Source organism: Chenopodium album, chromosome 19 (assembly GCF_948465745.1).
Source record: "Chenopodium album chromosome 19, dcCheAlbu1.1, whole genome shotgun sequence".
NCBI lineage: Eukaryota > Viridiplantae > Streptophyta > Magnoliopsida > Caryophyllales > Amaranthaceae > Chenopodium > Chenopodium album.
Window position 1 is genome coordinate 21,735,317 of NC_137852.1, and position 23,857 is coordinate 21,759,173.

Below are 23,857 nucleotides of genomic sequence, written 5' to 3' on the forward strand. Positions count from 1 at the left end.
CGGCCAGAGACGATACGTACTAGTGGCAGTAGACTATTTCACTAAATGGGTTGAAGCTGAGGCCGTCCGAGGCATCAAATGGACGGATGTGTCAGCTTTCATTTGGAAGAGTATAATCACTCGGTATGGAGTACCTCAGTCAATGGTGTTCGACAATGGACCTCAGTTTGAGACTCGTCAACTCAAGGAATGGTTGGGAGACCAGGGCATAACTCATTGTTTTGCCTCGGTCGGCCGACCACAAGCCAATGGTCAAGTTGAGGCCTATAACAAGTTGATTTCAAATGGGATCAAGCGCAAGCTTGAAAAGGCAGGCGGCCTATGGGCAGACGAGTTGGTCAATGTGCTATGGTCCATACGGACAACAGCAAAGAGTTCTACAGGGGAGACCCCATTCTTTTTGGTCTATGGAGCTGAGGTTGTACTCCCAATTGAAATGTACGAGCCCACTTTGCGGGTAATGTTTTATGACGAATCGGCCAATTGGGAGGCCATGAGGACCGCCCTAGATTTCCTTCCAGAAGCTAGGGGCAATGCGGCGCTTAGGCATGAAATTTATCGCTTAAGGATGACAAGGGCATATAACCGCCGAGTGTCTAAGCGGCCGTTAAAAATGGGAGATCTGGTGTTGAGGAAAATGGAAGCTGTTGGCCGTGCCAATGAGGACGGTAAGTTGACCCCAAACTGGGAGGGGCCGTACCGAATCAGGGAAGAAGTCTGAGACGGCACATATCGCCTTGAGGCAATTGATGGCCGTCAGATCCCACGGACATGGAACACTGACAACCTGAAGAAATATCATGTTTAAGTCTTTGTTTTTTTTAAGTACTTAGCCAAAAAGCTGTCTACACAGCTAGGTCTACTGACCAAGCCTTGTAATTAAAGCCTTACGGCCACAACAATGTACCTTTGACAAAATTAATGAAAAGTCAGGCATTGTTAAACTATTTATTGTTTGTGTTTATTTGCATATTTTTACTATTTATGACCAAAGGCCGAATGAAACGATTTACTAGGTTGCTTCCAATGTAGCAACACGGCCTACCATTCTTATTAATGGCCGAAGCAAAAAGGAAGCAAGGTTGCTCCCAACATAGCAACACGGCCTATCATTCTTATTAATGGCCGAAGCAAAAAGGAAGCAAGGTTTCTCCCAATATAGCAAGTCGGCCACAAAAGAAAATTAGAAAACAATTCGTCCGCTCCAATTCTAGGCGGACGGTTGAGGCAAGGTATTCTGAACTTATTTAAAAAGCAAGTACCCCTTACAAATAGGGCAAGGGTATACCTAGGCGTTTAGCCCAGCCGAGTTAGAAATCTCTAAGCTGAGATAATACTTGGGATTTCTAGGGGGTGTCCGAGCGATAGATTCAACGGACTACTCGTACAATGATAGCCGAACGGCCAATTAAATTGATTCGGTGCTTCACCTAGTCCAAGGGCAATCATTACTATGATTTGATTAACTTGCTAGTCGTCATACCCTTTAAGGTATAAAAACTACCAAGTTAATCAAACCACTTGGAGAATGGACTAGGCGAACACCGAATAAAGGGGCATACCCCTAGGAGCGTACGAAAAAAGCATAATTTTGAGACGTACGAAAGACTTGCAAAAATGAGAAGATTCACCGAATAAAGGGGCATACCCCTAGGAGCGTACAAAAAAAAGCATAATTTTGAGACGTACGAAAGACTTGCAAAAATGAGAAGATTTGCAAAAAATTGCTAAGTTATGAAACAGATGTAAAAACCGCTCAGAAGGCGGACGAAATCTTATTAATAAGACCGCACAAAGGCGGCCGAAACGTTTACAAAATCGCTCAAACAGGCGGCCTCAAAATAAAAAAAAAAAAAAAAAGACAAGTACATAATAAGCTGAAAAAGAAAGAAAGCTTGAAAGCTGATCAGACGGCTGCTCAGACGGCTGCTTGAGGACCTGAGCTCTGCTCAGCCGTATTATCTTTGGCAGGCTCCTCAGCATCCTTGGCGTCCTTGGCCGGGGCAAGCCCGCCGTCCGCCTCCTCCTCCTCATCTTCTTCATCCCCGTCCTCCCCGGACTCGGGAGAAGTAACTGCCAGCTCAGGAGAAGGCATGCCGGCCTTCTTTGCCTCGTCTCTGAGGCAGACGTACTGAAGCCGCTTCTTGAAGCGTTCCTCATAATAGGCGGCTTCTCCTTCGTCCACCATCAGTTCAAAGGCATCGAAGAAGTATGCCTTAAGTCTGTCTTCAGCATTCTGCTCGATGCGGATGACCTCTTCAACGCTGATCGGCCGAGGGGCTTTAAGTCGCTCCTCATAGTCCGCCAGGGACTTCTTCAAGGTCTCCACCTCGGCCTTCAGCGCGTCCGCTTCATCTAGAGCAGACTTAAGGTTGGCTTGGGCCAACTTCAGCTCACTTGACAAGGCTTCGGACGTCTCGAAGCCCATCCTCCACTTCTCCTTCTCTAGGACGGCCTCGTCCCTTTCAACCCTCATGGCCTCCCTGGCCAAGGACTCCTGTTCGAGTGCCTTGCCCAGCTTGACCAGGTCCTCTGTTTGCCGCGCCGCTTTGTCGGACAGCGCGGTGATTTGGGTCTCAAAGTGTACCCTTTGGACGGCGGCCGTCCCAGTTACTGCGTCCTGAGCCTTCCTAACTTCGAGCCAGGCCTGCTTCAGCCGCTCGTTTTCTTTGTCCTTCCACTCAAGGAAGGCGTTCAGGCGGAGGAAGAGCTGCGGACGAAAAAAAGAAAACAGTCAAATATAAGAAAATTGTGCTAAGTGTTGGAAAGAAAAGTATTATGCAAATGAAGCGTACCTCAGCACTGCAATTAAGCATGGGGCCGAGGAAGCCCTCATTAATCCCCTGCAGCTTGTCACGCTGCGCTGGAGGGACCGCGCGAACCATGGCCTCGCGCATGGCCTTCCTGTCCGCACCAGTCAGTGACTGGCCGGGCGCCCTCAGTTGCATCTCCTCTGATATATAAGCGGACGACCGTGTACAAGAAGTTAGCTAAAATTTACAAGTACAAATGATTAAGGATGTACAAAAATAAAGAAGAAAGGCTAACCAGTGGAGAAGCTTGGAGGAGAGAGATTGACGGGAGGAGGCGGCAAAGAAGCCTCCCTCTAACCCGGACGATCTCCTTCAGCATCGCTGGACGGCTGGTTGACCAGCATCGTCCCTATCCAGCGACCGGTCATTTTTTCTGGGGTTAACCTTTCCCCACCATCTAAAGGGACGGACTCCTCATGGACCTGATCAGCAGCAGGGTCCATGGGCTTGGAGGCCCCGCTTTGTGTCAGTCGGGGTTGTTCTCCTTTAGACTGCGTTGTAGCAGTCTGCGACGTCGCCTTTGCCGCAGTCTGGGAAGACGACTTGGAAGCAACCGTCTTTCTCCTTTTGGATGCGTTCGCATCAGGAGTGGACGTCGCCGGCTGCTTCCGCCTGGCCTTCTGGGTAGAGGAGGAGGTCTGCAAAAAATACGAAAAAGTTAGAAAAGTTTTAAAGCCAAAATGTGTACGTGCGAATTGGGAAAGGAGCTCTCTTCCAACAGGCGTGAACGGACATAAAGCGTCCGTGCAAACTCAGGAAGTAGGTTCCTCCCAATAAGGCAGAACGGACAACGCAAGGAATGAGAAATCCAAACAATAAACCAAGTATTTACCTCTTTGAGCTGCTCGTACATCTTGAAACGAGCCTTATACCTGGCCAAGTCCACCTCGGACATCTCAACCTCAGCTTTTTGGGCCGAGTCAAGCATAGCGTACGCCTCCGCTGCAAAAACAAGAAGCAAAAGTGTTAGAATATTTTTCTAAGAAAAACTCTATGGGCGTACAGAAAAGCTTATGTATCTAAGTGTCCACCTTGGGGCATGTTCTGGTACAGGCCGTACGCAGACATGAAGATAGGGTCCCTAAGCCAATTGGCCAGAGGAACCCAATGACTGGGGACCCGTTCAGTTTTGTTGCCCCGCCTGACTCGGTTTACTTTGAAGTACTCGAGCTGGTGTTCGTGGCTTGGGTGGATGGGCGGCTTGTCAGGCCTGTGGTCTCCGCGTCCGAGTTGAATAGGCTCTGGACGGCATTTGTTCATGTGGAGGTTGAACTCCGCGTCTTGAGTTTTGACACGGTAGAAGCGGTGCTTCCATTCCCTCCACTTACTCACACGGTCGACCACGACCATGTAATCCCTGGTTGCACTCAAGATGAGCCAACCGTCCACCTCCTTCTCCAGCCGAGTGAGTGAGTGCATCTCACAAAAGACCGCAAAGTCTGGCGTGAATTTCTTAGCGATGCACGTCACTAAGTACCCAAAAATGTTCAACCAACTGTTTGGCGTCAGTTGGAAGAGGCCGATGTCGTACTCGTCCAGGACAGTCCGGACGAATGGGTGAAGAGGGAAGCGGAGCCCCACGTCCAAGGCGGCCCTGTAAACGCAAAACGCTCGTTTGCGCGGCTTCTCCTCATCCCAGGTAGCCACAGCAATGGCCTTCCTGGGGACTTGAATTTCGAATCCCTCCCCCAGATGGAGGGACTCCTTATACTTCTCAAAATCCTTCTTCAAAAACTTCAGGGCCGTCTCCCCAACCGTACAGGCGTACGGGTCCCTGAAGTTGTCAATGTTGGCGATGTTTTCTTCGGCCGCCGCCTCACCGTCGGCCGTCTCACCCACGGCCTCCTTCTCAACTTCTTCCCCCTCAATTTGGTGAGAAGGAACACTTCCAAACTCTGAGGACAGCACCCTGTCCAGGTCTGCTGCCTCGGCCGAGCTTCGGCCTCTTGAGCTAGGTATGCCCATGGAAGAGGGGACGCCCCCCTCAATTAATGGACGCTTGCCTTTGTCCTTGGCAGCGTCCGCATGATTTCCCGAAGGAGGGGCGTTGCGAATAGGCAGGTCGGACGGTTCCCTAATTGAGATTCCCGTCAAGGGCCTGTCCGCCCTGCCCAGTTGAAGAGGTTGAGAGGAAGAGGGAACGGACGGTCCAGCAGTGTCCGCCCCAGGATTGGAAGGGTTGTCTTTGCAAGCTACCAGTTCGGCCCCATCCATGATAGAACTGGCAAATTGAGGGAACCTAAGTTCCGGAGCTGGTGCGGTTGAGGTGCCTTCAGCTCGTAGGCGTTCCTCAAAAGAAGAAGTGACCTCCACGGCCAAGTGTTGAGAGCCGGTAGAGGCGGTCGTTGTTTGGGTGGTGGAGTTAGTCTCCACCATTGTACTTGGGTTGCTAGGGTCATAAGGGACCCTAGGATGAACCAGACTTCCGTCTGGGTTCCTGGCCGCGTGAAGCTCGCGCGTACGCATCGTCCTAGCCATTGCCTGAGGGGACATAGAAGAATAAGTGGGGGTGAGTATGTATGCGTCAGACATAGACTCACTCCAAGAAGGAGACAACTCTTCTCCGTCCACTCTAGACTCCTCAGTCCCAGGCGAACGGCCGGCCTCATGAGGAGAGTCGGACGAAGCCGAGTATGGATCAAGAATTGAAATAAAAGAAAAAGAAAACAAGTAAAAGAGAAAAGGTAGACGGCCTACCTCTGTACGTTCTGAAAGCTCTGAATGTGGTGGTGAAGTTCTTGAAGATTGACCGGAAAACTCAAAAATGCCCGGAAAACTCAAACTCACGGCGGCGCTCTTGAAGATTAAGGGAAAAAACAACTTTCTCTCACTAGAACGCTCTGACTTCTCTCTAGAATTCACAATTGGGTAAAGTGTGAAAATGAGAATTCACCTCCTATATTTATAGAATGAATTCATGAGGGTAATATGGTAAAACTGTTTTTCCCGCCTAAACATTCAAACGGTAATTTTTTGAAGAAATTACTAGAAGAAAGGGACAGAACGACGTTAGAGTTCTGTTAACTTGTAAAAAAAATGGACGGGCAATTGACGGCACGTCCAAGTGCGTTGAAATGTGTCAAGTGACCAATTCAAGAGTTTTTACTCCTTCAACACTTAGTCTCCAAAACTTGAACAAATCTAAGGGAAAAGTGCGTCCGCCCAATTCTCAGACGTTTAGTCTAAAAAGAAAAATTCAGACGTACGAAGGGTCAAAGAGTACGTCCGAAGTCATGAAAGCCCAGTTGATGTCAAAGAAAAGATGTGGCCGTTCTGAGTGGTTAGGAGATAAGCTCCTCCCAGAGTACCAGAACGTCCAAGCTCACTGATGTGGCCGTTCTGGGTAGTTAGGAGATAAACTCCTCCAAGAGTACCAGAACGTCCAGTCTCATTGATGAGGCCGTTCTGGGTGGTTAGGAGATAAGCTCCTCCCAGAGTACCAGAACGTCCAAGCTCACTGATGTGGCCGTTCTGGGTAGTTAGGAGATCAACTCCTCCAAGAGTACCAGAACGTCCAGTCTCATTGATGAGGCCGTTCTGGGTGGTTAGGAGATAAGCTCCTCCCAGAGTACCAGAACGTCCAAGCTCACTGATGTGGCCGTTCTGGGTAGTTAGGAGATCAACTCCTCCAAGAGTACCAGAACGTCCAGTCTCATTGATGAGGCCGTTCTGGGTAGTTAGGAGATGAGCTCCTCCCAGAGTACCAGAATGTCCAAGCTCACTGATGTGGCCGTTCTGGGTGGCTAGGAGATCAACTCCTCCCAGGGTACCAGAACGTCCAGTCTCATTGATGTGGCCGTTCTGGGCAGTTAGGAGATCAACTCCTCCCAGAGTACCAGAACGTCCAGTCTCATGGAAGTGGCCGTTCTAGGCATTTAGGAGATCAACTCCTCTCAGAGTACGAGAGCGTCCAGTATAAAGTATGGACGTCCGCGTAGCAAAAAGAGCCTTGAATCAAAAGTATATGGACGTCCAGGGCAGATGGGAAGCAAACCCAACCCAGAGTACCAGGACGTCCAGAGTGTAAGATCAGAGGAGGCGGCCAGTAAGTGTACGCGCCACCCCCTCTGAGGGGCAAATGTTTAGGGTAAAAATACCCCAGGTACGTGGCCTAATCTGATAGTGACACGTGGCCCTGTTAGATTGAGACACGTGTTCACCTGTCATGGTGACACGCGTCAGCCATATCCAAATGCCCTAATAAAGTATCAGAAAGAGAAAAAGGGGCATGATGACCTCAGGCCCAAATCCCGAGAAAAACCTTGAAAGCCGTAAAACGGCGCCCCCCATGACACGTGGCAGCCCCTGATTGCGCAGCCAATCATGTCACGACATTCTAGGGGAATAAACCCTAAAGGGGCACATGCTCCCATCCCCATAAATACCCCAATCATTTATGATGGGAGGGGGATAATTCAGACAACATTAAAAAAGAGCATTAAAGAGCTCCAACTTCTCTCTACTTTCTCTCTCTAGCTTTTCCGATTACCGATCTCTAACTTGATCGTCGGAGGCGAATATTCCGATAAACGGAATATTCGTTGTTTTGCAGGTGTCCGAGTCTCGTTGCCAGCAGAGCGTGACCAGTATCCGAGGAGATCACAAAAAACCCCGAAACAGTTCTACCTTTCACGCCGTGGTTTAAGGATAGAACCTCGGGTAAAGTACGGACTCCTTGGAGTGCTTAAGGAAGGTTTTTTGAAAGAGAGAATGGTAGGCTAGTGTTTAGGCAAGAGCATAGAAGAGAAATGAGAGAGTTAATTAATGCCCCGTACATCAGAAATGAGGGGGTTTTCATAGAAAAAATGTGCTGAGGGAACACACGGAACCCTAAAACAGTATCCCGTGACAAGGTAAACTGTACCGTGACACGGGAAGCTCCACCGTCAGGCGGGAGTAATTCCCGTGACGCGGTGCAAATTTTGTGTGACGCGGGAAGTTTTTAGCAAACGGAGGAACAAAACACGTTAGGGTTTACGCGGAAAGGACACATATGCACCTGTGTCACAGCAGATTCCCCGTGACACGGGAAATCTTACCGTCAGACGAGAGATTTTCCCGTGTCATGGTGTACTGCTGCTGTGACGCGGGAGATTTATGTCCGTTTTCCCGTCTAAATTCAATTTAAACCATAATTTCGTTTAGCATTTTAAATTGGGCTAAAATAAGAAAATAATTTAAAAGAAATAAATAAAAGGTTTGGGCCAAAAATAAATAATAAAACAATAAAATAAAAAAGGTTTTGGGCTGAAATTAAAACTATGCCTTTAAGAAACATCAAGACTGATCCATGAACTGTTCAGAAATACGAATTTAATTAAATACGATTTTTAAGCACTCTCAGGATTAAATACTAAACCAGACCAATAGTGGCGGTGAGAGGTTGTTCATCATCGGGTTTGGTTTTGGGGAGACTTTTTAAGATGTCTACACCTGCCATGCCCCTTTGGCTCGAGGGATCACTTGCTTCAGCACTAGAGGGGTGTGTGCGTGCACACCCTCCTGTGCGTGCGTGCAGACCCCTCTATGCGCGCGCACGGGAGCTGTTTCGCGCATGCACCACTTCCTCCGTCCTTCTTTGTTTTATTTGTTATTTAAAACCCTTTTAATTTCCTTTTAAGGGGTGTGAAGTTTTTCTTTGTACTAGACTTATTTTTCCCTAATTGTAGAGAGATAAACACTCTTAGTTTACCTTGGGTAGAGAGAGAAAGTGTGGATTTCCCCATTGATGAGCTTGGATTTTGAAGAAGGAGTTTGATCAACCTTTGTAGATCTTCAACTTCAATAATGAGCAATTTCTTACTCTTTCTCTTTACCTTTGTATTTTGTTTTGCTTGGTTATTTTGATTTCTTTTTCTTTGCTTATTAATCATGTTGATGCTTATTGATTTGATGAGTGATAATGTTTTCAACATGATTCGTGAGTAGTCTTCTAGCCAAGGGTGTGGGGATGGTGTAGTTGCTATTTGTTCATGCGTATGATATTGGGATTGAGTTGTTTGTGATTAAACCTTTGTATGCTTGATATTCTTTAATCTTCTTGCAAGTGCACATTTTTGGTTAATTAATGGTGAATCTTTGCTAACATGAAACGAAACTTGACTTAGTTTAGGTTCATTACTATCGATTGTTCTTGATTGCACCTACTAGTATATGGTTCTAGTGTGGAAACATAGAAGCTATGTTAGGAGAAACCGATTAACTCCAGAAGGAGATTGGATTGGATTTAGTTTCGATATTCATGCATGCTTTGTTCACTCTCAATTTGTTTTCATGTTATTGCATACTCAAATAGCATCTTCATCTACCCATTCCCCTTGGTGTTTAGTCATATTGATCTTTAATCCTTTTCAATCTTAGTTATTCTTACCTCTTGTCCCGAGATAGCTTAAGTCTTAAGTAGTGAATGCGGTGTTTGTGCATGTCTCCTTGTGGTTCGACCCATCTATTTGCCCTATACTTGTATTAGGTTGGTAGAGTGTTATAAATTGTATTTGATCTAGGTGTAGTCGTCTAACGACGCGATTATTCCCTTGTCAAATTGGCGCCGTTGCCGGGGAGACGGCTTCCATTGCTTTTTCATTGCTTTATTTGAGACTATCTCATTTCTTGTTTGTTAGTATTTGCTACTATTTGTTACTTGTCAGTGCTTACGTTCTCCTTAGCTTTGTTGTATGAAGAGAGGGCGAACCCGCTCAAGGTCTTTGATTCCCATTGATCCGGAGCTAGAGAGGTCTTTGTCCTTACTTTGAAGAGAAGTGAGAGCGAGGAGTAGAAATGATCACACCCCGACGAAAGAAGGAGTAGGAGAATTGGAAGATACTCCACCATCTTCACCCTCAAGTGAAGACTTAGATAGCCCTAATTCACCATCAAGTCCGGGAATCAACCCCTTTTCAATCTTTAAGTCCGAAAGTGAAGAAGGTTCTAAAATGGGAGAGAATATACCTTTCAGTCGTCTTGGGGATTTGTATTGGAGTTGGTTATGTTGGAGATGTGTATGATTGATAAGGGAATAATCGCGTCGTCAAACGACTACACCTAGATAAAATACAATTTATACAACCTAAACAAACCTAATACGAGTATAAGGCAAGCATAAGGGTCGAACCACAGAGAACGGTTAAACACCACCAAATGTTATCGACAATTAAGCTAGTCCGGAATAGGAGATAAATAAACTAAAGTCTAAAAATGCTAAAACAAGAAATAAAACATTAAGGGAAATGGTTTAGGTATAGCATTCACTTGAACACAAACAAAAGCATAGAAGTTTAATTAATTATGAACTAAACATGCTCAAATATCGAAATAAAGAGTCCAATCTAGCCGCCTTCCGGGGTCAATTGGCTTCTCCTAACATAGCCTCTATGTTTCCACATTAGAACTGTTTTGGGTAATTTTACCCATGCCACGTGGGCCAACCAATGGGCGACACGTGTCATATTCATATTGGTCCCAATTGGGTCAATCATCAGTTGACACGTGTCACCCCCTAACTTGGGAGAAAAAGGCGGCCTTCAGGCCCCAAATCCCGAGGCAACCGCAATACGGCGTAGCCCATAATGATTAGGGCAATGACCTAATCATTGGCACGTTTTCCAATGACCCTATAAATAGGGAGATTTACCCCATTTTGGGGGCATCCAGAAATTACCGACAAATTACCTACTTTCTCGAAAACAGAGAAAACTCCTGATCTTCTCGGAATCCGAGGAGATCTTACCTTTATTTCCGCACTTTTTCCTTCTCATTCAAGTACTAACTTGACCGTCGGAGGCGGAGCTCCACCCACCCGGAGTCTTCGTGGTTTTGCAGGTACAGGCGTGCATCCGGATCATACCTTGTGTTGTAACTCTCCCGAGGGACCAGAAAAACCCCAAAACATTTGGCGCCGTCTGTGGGGAGAGTACCTCAAGTATGGTTCAAGAGTCTGTACCATCCCCTAACCCTAATGATCTCCAGCCGGTTATGCATCCGGTGAACTCTAATGATCCTCATCCAATGGTCTACACAGACCATGAGGATGACGACCAGGTTGAGACATACGTGGCCAAAGATGGGTCACTCGTCTCACGATACATCCGTTCTAGGGAACACTTAGAACGCCGCACAGACCAGGCGGGCCCTAGCAGGCTCCCTGAGCAGCCGGAAGGGGAAACCCGGAAGGCAAGAGGATCAGCTCCCGTCACCAGGGACGAACTCATGGAATTCATGACAAGTTTCAAAGGTGAAATCAAGGACCTGATCAACAAGAGGGCTGGCTCAAGCAAGGGTCAGTCGGCAAGGAAGACACCTCAAGCTGGGAGAAGAAAGTTGGTTAAGGACCGACAGCCGACTCCACATCCTAAGGAGAAGGCAGCCGGTGCCATAGACTGGTCAAAGATCCTCCTCCCAGAGAAGGGCCCCAGGAGAATCATCCGGCAGAATCAGCCGGGTGGTAGTAAAAATTCAATCCCAGACGCTCGGGAAATCATCGAGCGCCGAAGGGGTCAGCAGCTGTCTGAGTCGGCATCCACATCGACCTTCCCAGACAGCTTCAGAAATACATCTGCAAGGAATGCTCAATCCTTGCATGAGAGCCAAATAGGCGGTAATACCGTCCTATCTAGGCCTCAAATGATTGGGAATGCCCCGTATGTACCCCCTATGGTATACGGGCAGTATTCTCCTCACTTTATGCAACCTGCCCTCTTTGGGGGACAGGCGGCATTCAACGGGGGGCAGGCGGCATATAACGTCCCTCCTCCTGACTGGCAGCTCCGTCTGCTCAAACTTGGGGAACACACTTCTGCGTTCACCAAGGAAATAACCGAAGCGGCACAGCCGTCTAAGGTTAAGAATGTTTTGGTTGGTGTTTATGATGGCACCACCAACCCGGAGGATCACCTCATGGCATACACCAACCTTATGCACATGCAGGGGTTGGAGGACGCCATGTGGTGTCGGTGCTTCCCAGCTACGCTGAAGGGCATTGCCCAACAGTGGTTTGGCAATCTGCCGGCTGGGTGCATCAACAGCTTCAGGAAGCTAGCCTTCCTGTTTGCCTCCAACTTCTCCATGAACATCCCTGCCAAAAAGACAAGCTTAGACTTAAGTACCATCCGGCAGGGAGATAGAGAAGGTTTGCGCTCCTATGTAAGGCGGTTCAACCTGGTTAGAATTCAAATCCAGGGGCTGTCTGACGAGGTCGCTTATACAGACTTCTTTAAGGGTCTGAAAGACGGGTCAACCTTCAAGTTTGACCTTGTCCGAAAGAGGGTCTTTACCCTTCAAGCGGCGTTGATGGAGGCGGAGAGTTTTATTCAAACCACCGACCTCTGCTCGTCCAACCATCAGCCGGACTCTAAAAAGTCTGACCAAAAAGAGAGTCGGTCAGCTCAGCCGGCTAAAAAATCTGATGAGAGCAATAAAAGAAAAGATGTTTGGGCGGTTGAGGAGTCTGACCAGCCGTCCAACAAGAAAAAGAAGGAATTCAAACCGTATGTCTCACGGTATGAATTCAACAAGGACTGCAGCACCATCTTTAACGAGATGAAGGGCCGGCTGACCTTTGAGAAGCCGAATCCCATGAAGAGTTCCGTTCAGTCCCGGAACAAAAATAAATTCTGCCACTTTCATGAAGAAGTGGGCCATGACACCAATGATTGCTATAGTCTCAAGCGGTCATTATATTGGACCGTCTGGCTGACAAGGGCTTGATGAAGTCCTATGTCTCGAAGTCCAAAGGGGCTTCTAAGACAAATCCTGGGCAGTCCTCCAAGACTGTCCAGCCGGCTAGTAGCTCGGATACTGATAAGGATCCGGTCTACACCATAGCCGGTGGATTTGCAAGCGGTGGCCCGACCATTCGGGGCACCAAGGATCATCTGAAAAGGATGATCAACTCAGTGGATGATGGACAGGCATCCTCAGGCGGGAAATTCCCGGATGTCCTCATCTCTGAGAAAGATCGGGGCAAAGTCCGCCGACCGCATGACGACCCAGTCGTCATCGAGAGCAAAGTGGCCAACCAGCTGGTTGGTCGCATTCTGATAGACACCGGTAGTTCTTCTGACCTCATCAGTTACAAGTGTCTATCCAAGCTCAACTATAAGTTGAGCAATCTACAGGAGGTCTCCCACCCTCTAGTTGGCTTTGGAGGGGGAGTCGTCCACCCAGTCGGTCAGATTGATCTACCCATCCGGCTGGGGCAGAAGGGCCACGGGCGCCATCTGGTCGTCCGGTTCTTGGTGTTTAATGAACTGACCGCCTATAATATCATTCCTGGCCGACCTACTTTAAACGAGTGTAAGGCCGTCATCATCCCGGCTCTAATGCTGTTGAAATATGAAAGGGATGATGGCTCTGTTGGCTCTCTGTACGGGGATCAGAAGACGGCCCGGGAGTGTTATCTCTCGGACGTCAGACCAACGGCTGCTGCAGCCGGACCTCCGAAGGAGCAAATCAACCTTGACGATGTCAAGGATCCTGACTTACCTCCACCAGCAGCCGGAAAGAAAAGAAAGGCTGATCAGCTGGCGGAGGTGAAGAAGGAGAAGAAATAGCAATCACTGACCGGGGAACGGTCAGATGATCTCCGTCCCCAGCCGGCTGGTGAACACATTGATGTTCCGCTGGATGAAACTCAACCGGAACGAACTGTTAAGGTGGGGACGGCTGCTCATAAAGAGTTAGGTGCAGAATTGCACCTACTGCTGAAGGAATTCAAAGACATCTTTGCCTTTGAAGTGGAAGAGATGCCAGGCATTAGCCCGGATCTTGCTGTCCACAAACTCGCCGTGGATCGAAAAAAGAAGCCTATCCGGCAAAAGAAAAGAAATCATGGCGAGGAGAGAAGTCAGGCGGCAAATGCCGAAGTTAAAAAACTGTTAGACGCTGGGTTCATTCGGCCATGTAACTTCCCGGATTGGGTAGCAAATGTTGTGCTTGTAAAGAAGCCGAATGGTACTTGGCGCATGTGCGTTGATTACACTGACTTGAACAAGGAATGTCCAAAGGACAGTTACCCGCTTCCAAAGATCGACAGTCTCGTCGACTCTACAGCCGGGCATGCCTTGATGAGTTTTATGGATGCCTATTCAGGTTTCCACCAGATACCCCTGTGGAAAAGAGATCAAGAGAAGACGGCCTTCGTCACAGATCAGGGGTTATTCTGTTATACGGTGATGCCATTTGGGTTGAAGAATGCGCCTGCTACTTTCCAACGAATGATTAATACAGTCTTCATTAATCAACTTGGAAGGAATGTGGAGGCGTACATTGATGACATGATAGTCTAATCCAAATTCCAGGCGGATCACCTTGCGGACCTCCGAGAAACATTCACCACACTCAGGCGGCACAGGGTCATGTTAAATCCTAAGAAATGCGTCTTTGGTGTTGAGTCTGGGAAGTTTCTCGGATTCCTGATTGATCAAAGGGGGATAGAGGCTAACCCCGAGAAGATACAGGCGGTGATTGACATGAAGTCACCCCGCTCTGTCAAGGAAGCTCAGAGGCTTACCGGCTGCTTGGCTGCGCTTGGGAGATTCCTCAGCCGGTCAGGTGACAAGTGCCTTTACTTTTTCCAAGTAATCAGGAAAAAGGCTAGATTTGAGTGGGGGGATGATGCTAAGGCGGCCTTTCAGAAACTGAAAGATCATTTACACTCTTTGCCACGGCTGGTCAGTCCTTTGCCGAAAGAGACGCTTTACATGTACTTAGCCGTCTCGGATCATGCCCTCAGTGCCGTTCTCCTTGCTGAAAGAGACGGTGTTCAGCTCCCGGTCTATTTCATTAGCCATGTTCTCAGAAATGCAGAGCTCCGGTACCCCATGGTTGAAAAATTTGGCCTTGCTCTTTTCATGGCAGTCAAGAAGTTGAAACCTTACTTCCTGGCACATCCGGTGGTAATCCTTACGGATCAGCCACTCAAGCGGCCAATGACAACTTTGGAGTCATCCGGAAGAATGCTCAAGTGGGCTATTGAAATGCAAAGCCTTGAAATCTCCTTCGAACCAAGAAAGGCAGTGAAGGGTCAGGCGTTCGCCGACTTCATTGTTGAAATGACAAGTCCGGCTGTTCCGGATAACCTCGATCAGGTTTGGAAGGTGCATGTAGACGGCAGCTCTACTATGAACGGCTGTGGTGCAGGCATTATCTGTCAGTCCCCGGAAGGAGATAAGTATGAATATGAACTACGGTTCAAGTTCCAGGCCTCAAATAATGAGGCAGAATATGAAGCCCTGTTAGCCGGTATCCGTATGTGTAAGGCGACAGGGGCAACTAAAATTGACGCCTGCTCGGATTCTCAGTTGGTTGTTAGCCAATACCATGGTGAGTATGAATCCACCCATCCGGCTATGATCAAATATTTGCAGGCGGTCAAAACCGAGGCTGGGACACTTGAAGAATTTCATTTGTGTCAAGTGCCCAGGTCGGAGAACAATCAGGCGGATGCTCTGTCAAAATTGGCATCCTCCGCCTCTTGTGATACGCCTCGGTCAGTCTTTTGGGAAGTTATGGAAAAGAGGAGTATATCTGATGAAGATCCCATTGGAGTACTTGACCGAAGCTCTACCTGGATGGATCCCATCCGGGCTTATTTGTCAGACGGTACGCTCCCTGATTCATCACAGGAGGCGGCTGTACTGAAGAAGCGGGCTGCAAGTTTTGAGATAAGAAATGGAGAGCTCCTCAAGGCGGGTTTTCTGAAACCTCTTTTGAAGTGTGTTACCCCTGAAAAAGGGAAAGAAATTCTCGAAGACTTGCATGCGGGATACTGCGCCTCTCACTCAGGCGGCAGATCATTGGCCGTTAGAGCCAGGCGGCATTACTTCTGGCCCACTCTCGAGTCTGATGCCATGGAGTTTGTGAAAAAATGTGACAAGTGCCAAAGGTTTGGCAAGCTAATCCATCGCCCGGCTACTAATCTGACGGCTATCCACAGCCCAGTCCCGTTTGCTAAGTGGGGCATGGACATTTTGGGTCCTTACACGCCTGCACCAGGCGGAAAACGTTACATATTAGTGGCTGTGGATTATTTCACCAAGTGGGTGACGCTGAGGCGGTAAAAGGCATCAAGACAAAGGATGTCATCTCCTTCATCTGGAAGAACATCATCACCCGGTTTGGGGTACCTATGTCTATGGTGTTTGATAATGGGCCTCAGTTTGAGACGCCCCAGCTCAAGACTTGGTTGGGAGACCAAGGGGTCTCACATTGTTTTGCATCAGTTGGCCGACCCCAAGCAAACGGCCAAGTTGAAGCCTTCAACAAACTCATCTCAGACGGTATAAAAAAGAAAATAGAAAGAGCCGGTGGTTTATGGGCTGAAGAATTAATTCATGTCCTATGGGCCATCCGGACAACTGAAAAAGGGGCAACCGGTGAAACCCCATTTCTCATGGTATACGGTGCTGAAGCCGTCTTGCCCATTGAGCATTATGAGCCAACTTTAAGAGTCATGTTGTATGATGAAGAGGCAAACTGGGAGGCCATGCGGCTTGCATTGGACTCACTCCCGGAGCGCAGGGGCAATGCCGCCTTGCGTCATGAGATTTACCGTCTGAGGATGACTCGAGCCTACAACAGGAGAGTACACAAATGTCCTCTGAAAGTTGGGGACTTTGTGTTACGGAAAATTGAGGCAACCGGTAGGGCCAATGAACTTGGAAAGCTAACTCCTAATTGGGAAGGCCCCTACCGGATCTATGATGAAGTTAGAAACGGCACCTACCGCCTGGAAACTCCGGACGGCAGGCGGCTGCCTAGAACTTGGAATGTAGACAATTTGAAAAAGTATTACTTCTGAGATTCTGTAAATCTAGAAAGTCTATCAATAAAAGTGGCCTTTTCATTCCAATGTTGTTATCTATACATACATGCGGTAACTTGCACCGCACCCTCTGTGTAACAACAGACGGGGCAAACCAAGTCAACAACTTGGTCATTTTTATTTCACCATCTGTGTAATACACAGACGGGGCAAACCAAGTCAACGACTTGGTCATTTTTATTTCACCATCTGTGTAATACACATACGGGTTAAACCAAGTCTGACTTGGCAATTTTTATCTACCATCTGTGTAATACACAGACGGGTAAACCAAGTCAATGACTTGGCAATTTTTATCTACCATCTGTGTAATACACAGACGGGTCAAACCAAGTCAATGACTTGGCAACTTTTATCTACCATCTGTGTAACACACAGACGGGGCAAACCAAGTCAATGACTTGGTATTGTTTGACCATCTGTGTGATACACAGGCGGGGAAACCAAGTCAATGACTTGGTAATTTTTATTTTTGTATTTGACCATCTGTGTAATACACAGACGGGTAGAAAAACGAGGCCAATGGCCGGATTAAAATTTATAAATCCGTCTGCTCCACTATGAGTATAGCGTCCGGCGACGCCCCTCCGGGTGTTATCGTCGCAGAGGGTGTTTTTATCAAATGCTCTACCAACATATACAGACGGCAAAAATTGAACGGCCTAATTGGTCAACTCATAGCTATCTGGCCAAAATAGTCTAAGAACCGGGTGTTCCTTGAAGGCAGCCGGTGGAGATCCTAAAATCAGAATTGGACTATTCAACGAAATTGCGCAAAGTTATCCCAACGGGGCAACTGAACAAGTGCAATGGATTACAGGTATCACAGGCGGCGTTAAAGCTGTCCTGGAACCATTGCTTAGGCGGCTAAACGTCTCATTGAAATTCAGGTGGGTAATATATCCCCCGACTGTGTCACAAGATCATAATTTGAATCAAAAACCGTCTCAACAGGCGTACAAATGTCAGCTTCATGACGACTGTGCGTTGGTTTGGGGCAATCACCATTGTGATTGATTGAACTTGGAAACATTCCATACTCATTAAAGTATCAAAATTCCCAAGTCCAATCAATCATAGCATTGAAACCAACCACCCAGCCGTCAGGGGCAAGATCAGCCGGTGTACTGGCCGCCGCATGCTTTAAACAAGTTAGGCGATCTCAGGCACAAGCATTCAGAAAAATTTAATAAGCAGATTTCAAAGCAAACCGACCTAGTCGGCACATTCATAAAATACCCCGGTTGAAAAAGACCGGGGGAAGAAAAATAATGTATACCGGACTCTCATCCGGGGAAATAAGTTGGGTTACACAAAGATACTCGGCACGCAGGCCGGAAGTGAGTAAAGGAAAGCATAAAATGGCATACTGCCGCTGATAATCAAGGCTGTCCAGGAGGCTGAGAATCCGTCTGCGCTGCAGCAGGCTGAGGCTCCGTCTGTGCATCAGCCGCCTGATCACCTTCCCCCTGCTGCTCCTTCAGCCAGGAATCATAGGACGCCGGCATAGGCTCGTTGGCGTCCCTTCTGCGGAAAAGCTCTTCAGCGTATTGGATAGCCTGATCCCAATAGTTGTAGTCCACATCGGGGTGAACAGCCGCCCAAGCTAGCTCCATTCGGAGACGGGCGTCGTCCTCCTGCTCAGCAATCACCCGGTCCTCAGCAGCCTGAATAGTCGCCAAGAGATTTTCTTGGACCTTCGCCGCCTCCTCCTTCAGGCAGGCAATCTCAGTTTTCAGCTCGGTGTTCTCCTTGGAGACACCTTGGAGGGTCTGGAGTTCCTCCTTAGCTTTTCTAGCCTCCTCCTCGGCCTTTTCACGTTGCTGATTAGCCGCCTTCAGGGCCTGAGCTGCCTCCCGGAGATTTTCCGCCTGTTCCATCAACTGCTCTTTAGTTTCAAGAATGTTAAGGTAGCATTTATGTTCAGCAACGTTTAATGACTCTCTAGCAGATCTGTTGGCTCTGTTTACCTCGTCTCTCTTCCTTTGGTAGGGCCGTTTGAGCCCATCAACTCTCAGCAGCGCCTGAAAAAGGAAGTTCTATTAGACATCCGGGATAAAAAGTTGTATTGAAAGTAAGAAGCGAGTATACCTCAGACAGCAGGCAGGTAATGCGTTCCAGGTTGAACGTCTCAATGCCTGGAATGGCATCCTTCGCCCGCTTGGGGACAGCACCCAACATCGCCCGGGCATGCGCCTGGACATCCGGCCACCTAGGCGTTTGATCTGCACCAGATGTACAACTGGGTGAGTGACCTATATAGGCGGCACCAATTTGATGCCGGCTATCTGATGAAGAAGTCTGCTGGGAGTGAGATTTCACCCTATAGGGCCATCCCAACTCCATAGGGGCAACAAAAGGATTATTTATACCTTCCGGGGGAGGGGCAGTTTTACCTCCAGGCGTAGAAACGGCGCCTCCCGTCAGATCAAAGCCCAGGCCAGCTCCTCCCAGGCTGATGCTCTTCCCAGCAACCGTCAGACGGGTCCCAGACTTGCCGTCTGGCCCGACTTTAGCTATGCCCGTCCGGGCAGACTTTGTGCTGGTGGGAGTGGAGGCGGAGTCATCTCTCGCCCTCTTCCCAAAATCCTTTGTGAGGGATCTTGGAGGTTCTCCCCCCTGCAAAAAAGAGTTAGCAAGTTAAGGATGCTACTCAAAGGGATTCTTGAAAGAAAATAACTCAGACGGGATCTTGCTTACTGAAGCCTTTTGCTTGGCAGCCTTGGCCTCCGCCAGCTCCCTCCTGATCTGGGCAGCAGACCGTCTGGGGGTTTTCTCTTCTCCTACCATCTCCAAAGCTTTTTCTGCAAAAGGGGAAACACCAAAAATAAGTGAAATTGCAAGAAAACAATACAGACGGTAACTAAGCCGGATGTATAGCATACGTACGCTTTGTGAACATGGTGCTCAGACCGCAGACGGACAGGAACGCCTCGTCCCTGAACCATGCGCACATTGGGATCCAGTTCCTGGGAACCTTAATAGTATCCCCGGTTGACAGGGTTTCGGTTCTAAGTTCAAAAAATTTGGTCTCCAAGATCTGGTCATAATCATCTGACGGGATCTTGGGCAGCGCGACCTTCTTGCCCAGAAGTTCCGGCTTCTTATTATACTGTCTGAGCTCCCGATTTTCCCTCTTTGTGGGAGCCGACATAAGATAAAAACGATTCTTCCAGCCGTCGTATTTTGACACTTTGTCCAGTGTCATTTGATATTGGGGAAGAGTCGTGAGGGTGTACCAAGCCCTCCAGCCGCCTGGACTGCGACTGAGATAGTGCATGTGCGAGAACGCCTCCCAGCCGGGGTTCAAGCCCTGCATCTCGCAGGCGGCAACGTACCCTAGAATGTTGGCCCACGAGTTGGGGGTCAACTGCCAAACGCCAAGACCATACCCTCTCAGTATGGCCTTCACCGCATGATGAAGCGGGAAACGGACGCCAGCTAAGAATGCCGCTTCGTAGCAGCCGAAGTAGGAATTAGCGTTTGGCTGATCGTCCTTCCAAGCTATGGTGCCTAGCTCAAGCGGCATCCGGACAGTGAATCCTTCACCTAAGGGACGCAGTTGGAAAAAGCTATCTATATTCTTCAACATACTCCGCCTGTCTTTGGCGGAGATGTGAATACCGAAGGGGTCATCCTTCTCGTTCCATTTCTTTCTCTCCTCAGCCTCGCTATCCTCAAGCGGGGAGAAAGGAGCATCATCCTCAGAAGAAGATTCTCCGGATGACCCGGAGATGGAAGCAGCAGCTCCTTGAGCTCTTCTCTGGGAAACGGTCCCTTCACCGTCTCCCTCAATCAGGATGGAGTCATTGGGGGTTCTAGGGATCCCAGATGGGGAATATTCCCCCGAATCCTGACTCACATCCCCCTCCTCAACCGGAGCAGTTTCATTAGACGGCACTTCCATTGCGCCGTCTCTTCTGCGCCGCCTGTAGGCGGTCTGCTTAATCCTGGCCATCGTGTCCTGCATAGACACATAGACAGGCGATTGAGGAGGAGTACTAAATCGCTCCATGCACCCAGAGCCGGCACTCCCAGTCCTAGACTCAGCCGTACCTGGAGACCGGCTGACTTCTAACTTAGGTTGTGCCGTGTGTGTTGGTGATGAATCCATTTATTGAAAGAAAAATGTAAAGTTGAAAAAGGGAGAGTGGCGGTACCTTACAATGAAGCTTGGAGTTTGATTTGCTTGAAGTGAAGATTGCTTGCTGGGATCGCAGACGGTGAAGTGACCTTCTGTGTCTAGTTCCCAAAATTGGATTGCTTGAAAGGGTCACAGGCGGATGATAACCGGCTGTGATAGGGTCTGAGATTCAGATTGCTTGCTATGGTGTCAGACGGGAAATTACCGGCTGTATCAAGCGGAAGTCAGACGTTCTCTCTCTAAGAATCTGTGAGCTTTATCTCTCAGAAAAATTTATGTAAACGTCCAAATGGGATGGTTGACCCTCATATTTATAGAAGGGTAAATTCAGGGGCAAAATTGTAATTCCCCTGTAAAAAAAAAAAAAATAAATAAATAAATATATAATAAATCCGGCTGCATATGTACCGGCTGTATATGTACCGGCTGCGTATGTACCGGCTGTTCATCCGGCAAGAGTGACATGTCACAGATACCACGTGGCGCGCCCCGTCACATCTGTGAGGGGCAAATGTTTTGGGTAATTTTACCCATGCCACGTGGGCCAACCAATGGGCGACATGTGTCATATTCCTATTGGTCCCAATTGGGTCAATCATCAGTTGACACGTGTCACCCCCCAACTTGGGAGAAAAAGGCGGCCTTCAGGCCCCAAATCCCGAGGCAGCCGCAATACGGCGCAGCCCATAATGATTAGGGCAATGACCTAATCATTGGCACGTTTTCCAATGACCCTATAAATAGGGAGATTTACCCCATTTTGGGGGCATCCAGAAATTACCGACAAATTACCTACTTTCTCGAAAACAGAGAAAACTCCTGATCTTCTCGGAATCCGAGGAGATCTTACCTTTATTTCCGCACTTTTTCCTTCTCATTCAAGTACTAACTTGACCGTCGGAGGCGGAGCTCCACCCACCCGGAGTCTTCGTGGTTTTGCAGGTACAGGCGTGCATCCAGATCATACCTTGTGTTGTAACTCTCCCGAGGGACCAGAAAAACCCCAAAACAAGAACCATATACTAGGAGGTACTATTAAATAACAATCGATACTAATGAACCTTAACTAAGTCAACTTCCGTTCCTTGTTAGCAAAGATTCACCTTTAATCAACTAACAACATGCATTTTGCAAGTAGATTAAAGAATATCAAGCATATAAAGACTTTAATCACAAATAAATCAACTCTAAACCTAGAACATGCTCAAGATCCAACTACACCACAACCATCCCCTCAATGGGGAAAATTACTCACTAATCATGATAATAACAAGATTAATCAACAAATAATCAAGAATTAACATGATCAACTAGTAATGAAGGAAAATCAAAATAAGCAAATAAAACTAAATACAAAAACAAAGAAAGAGAGTAAGAGATTGCTCATTAATTAAAGATGAAGATTTGCAAAGATTCAATCAAGCTCCTTCTTCAATATCCAAGTTCATCAATGGAAAACCCTTACTTTCTCTCTCTAAACTACTCTAATTCTAATCTAAACCTAGAGAGAGAAGCTCTCCTAAAACTAATTAGAGAGTAGAATAATGGATAATAATTGTTCTTTTCTAATTACCCCAAAAATGGGTATTTATACTAACTTCATAAAACTAGGAAAAAAAATAGAAAATAAAAGAAGAAATAAATAAAGAAAGAAAAGGAAAATAAAAAGAAAATAAAAAGGAAAAGAAATAAAAGAGAAAAGAAAATAAGAAAAGGAAAAGGAAAAGAAATAAAAATAAAGAAAAAGAAATAAAAATAAAACTCACAAATTCCCCCAAAAACACTCAGACCCCGAATTCCCCTTCCACTTCAATCTTGGCTTCTATGAACCTTCATCCTCACCATTCACACATATCACCACCATCAATACTCCATCATCAACGGCCTATGTTGCTCAATCACCACCGTTCATCAACTACAATCATCTAGCATCAAATCGTGGCCCTTCGATTTTCATTAAAAACACGTGAGAAGCTCGTGATTGGACCCACATTTGCGCGCCCGCGAAGACATCGCGCAGAGGTCGCGCAAATGCTACTGCCTCCAATCTGTTTTGGACTCCAATTTGTGCGCCTTCTGACAGGGCTGCGCGGCCGCGAGTAGTTCCAATAGAATTGGGGCTAAATTGGGCTGATTTGGGGATATTTGGGGCTGCGATTGGTGGTGAATGATGTGCTGTGAGGACGCGGTGGTTGGTGCTGCTGATTTGCGGCTGCTGCGTGCAGAGGTGGTGTGATGGCTGTATGGGGTGATTGCGGTGGTGGTGCTGGGCGTTGTGGGATTTGGCTGCGGTGGAGAAGCAGGGGAAGGTTGCTGTAATTGGGGTTGTTGATGGATTGGTGGCTGTGAGTGGCGGAAGTTATTGTTGTGGCTGGTGGTGTGCGTGTGGTGTTGCGGGGTGTTGCTGGTGATTTGTGAGTGGAAATCAGGGAGCAGGGCAGTGTGGTGGAGCTGGTGGTGTGCGTGTGGTGTTGCGGGGTGTTGCTGGTGATTTGTGAGTGGAAAGCAGGGAGCAGGGCAGTGTGGTGGAGCTGGTGGTTTGTGGTGGTGAGTGGTGCTGTGTGGGTGTTGGTGTTATTGGCGTTGGCTGATGGTGTTGTGGTTGGGATGAAGCAGTGAGCAGCAGGGGAAGGTGAGTTGTGGAGCAGGGGAGTTGTGCTTGTTGTAGCTTGGGTTGGTGTAGGATAAAGAAGGGTGTGGTGATGGATAAGGGGCAGCAGGTTTGCTTGGCGTATTGGAGCAGCTTATGCATTTGCCTCGAACCTCGGACCTCGAACCTCCGACCTCCGAGCACGATCCTACACAACCAAATAAACATAAGGGAGAATCGGGACATAAAATAAGATAAAAAAAATAAAAATAAATAAATAAAAATGAAAATAAATAAAGGACGAAATAAAATAAAACCAAGACAAATAAAATAAAATAAATAAAATAGAAATAAATAAAATAAAATAGGAAAATAGACTAAAACTAATAAAATAAAGAAAATAAACTAAAACACACCAAAATTACCAAAATAAACTAGAAACTTTATTAAAGAGAAAACAAGAGAATAAAAGGAAAAATAAGGGAAAATAA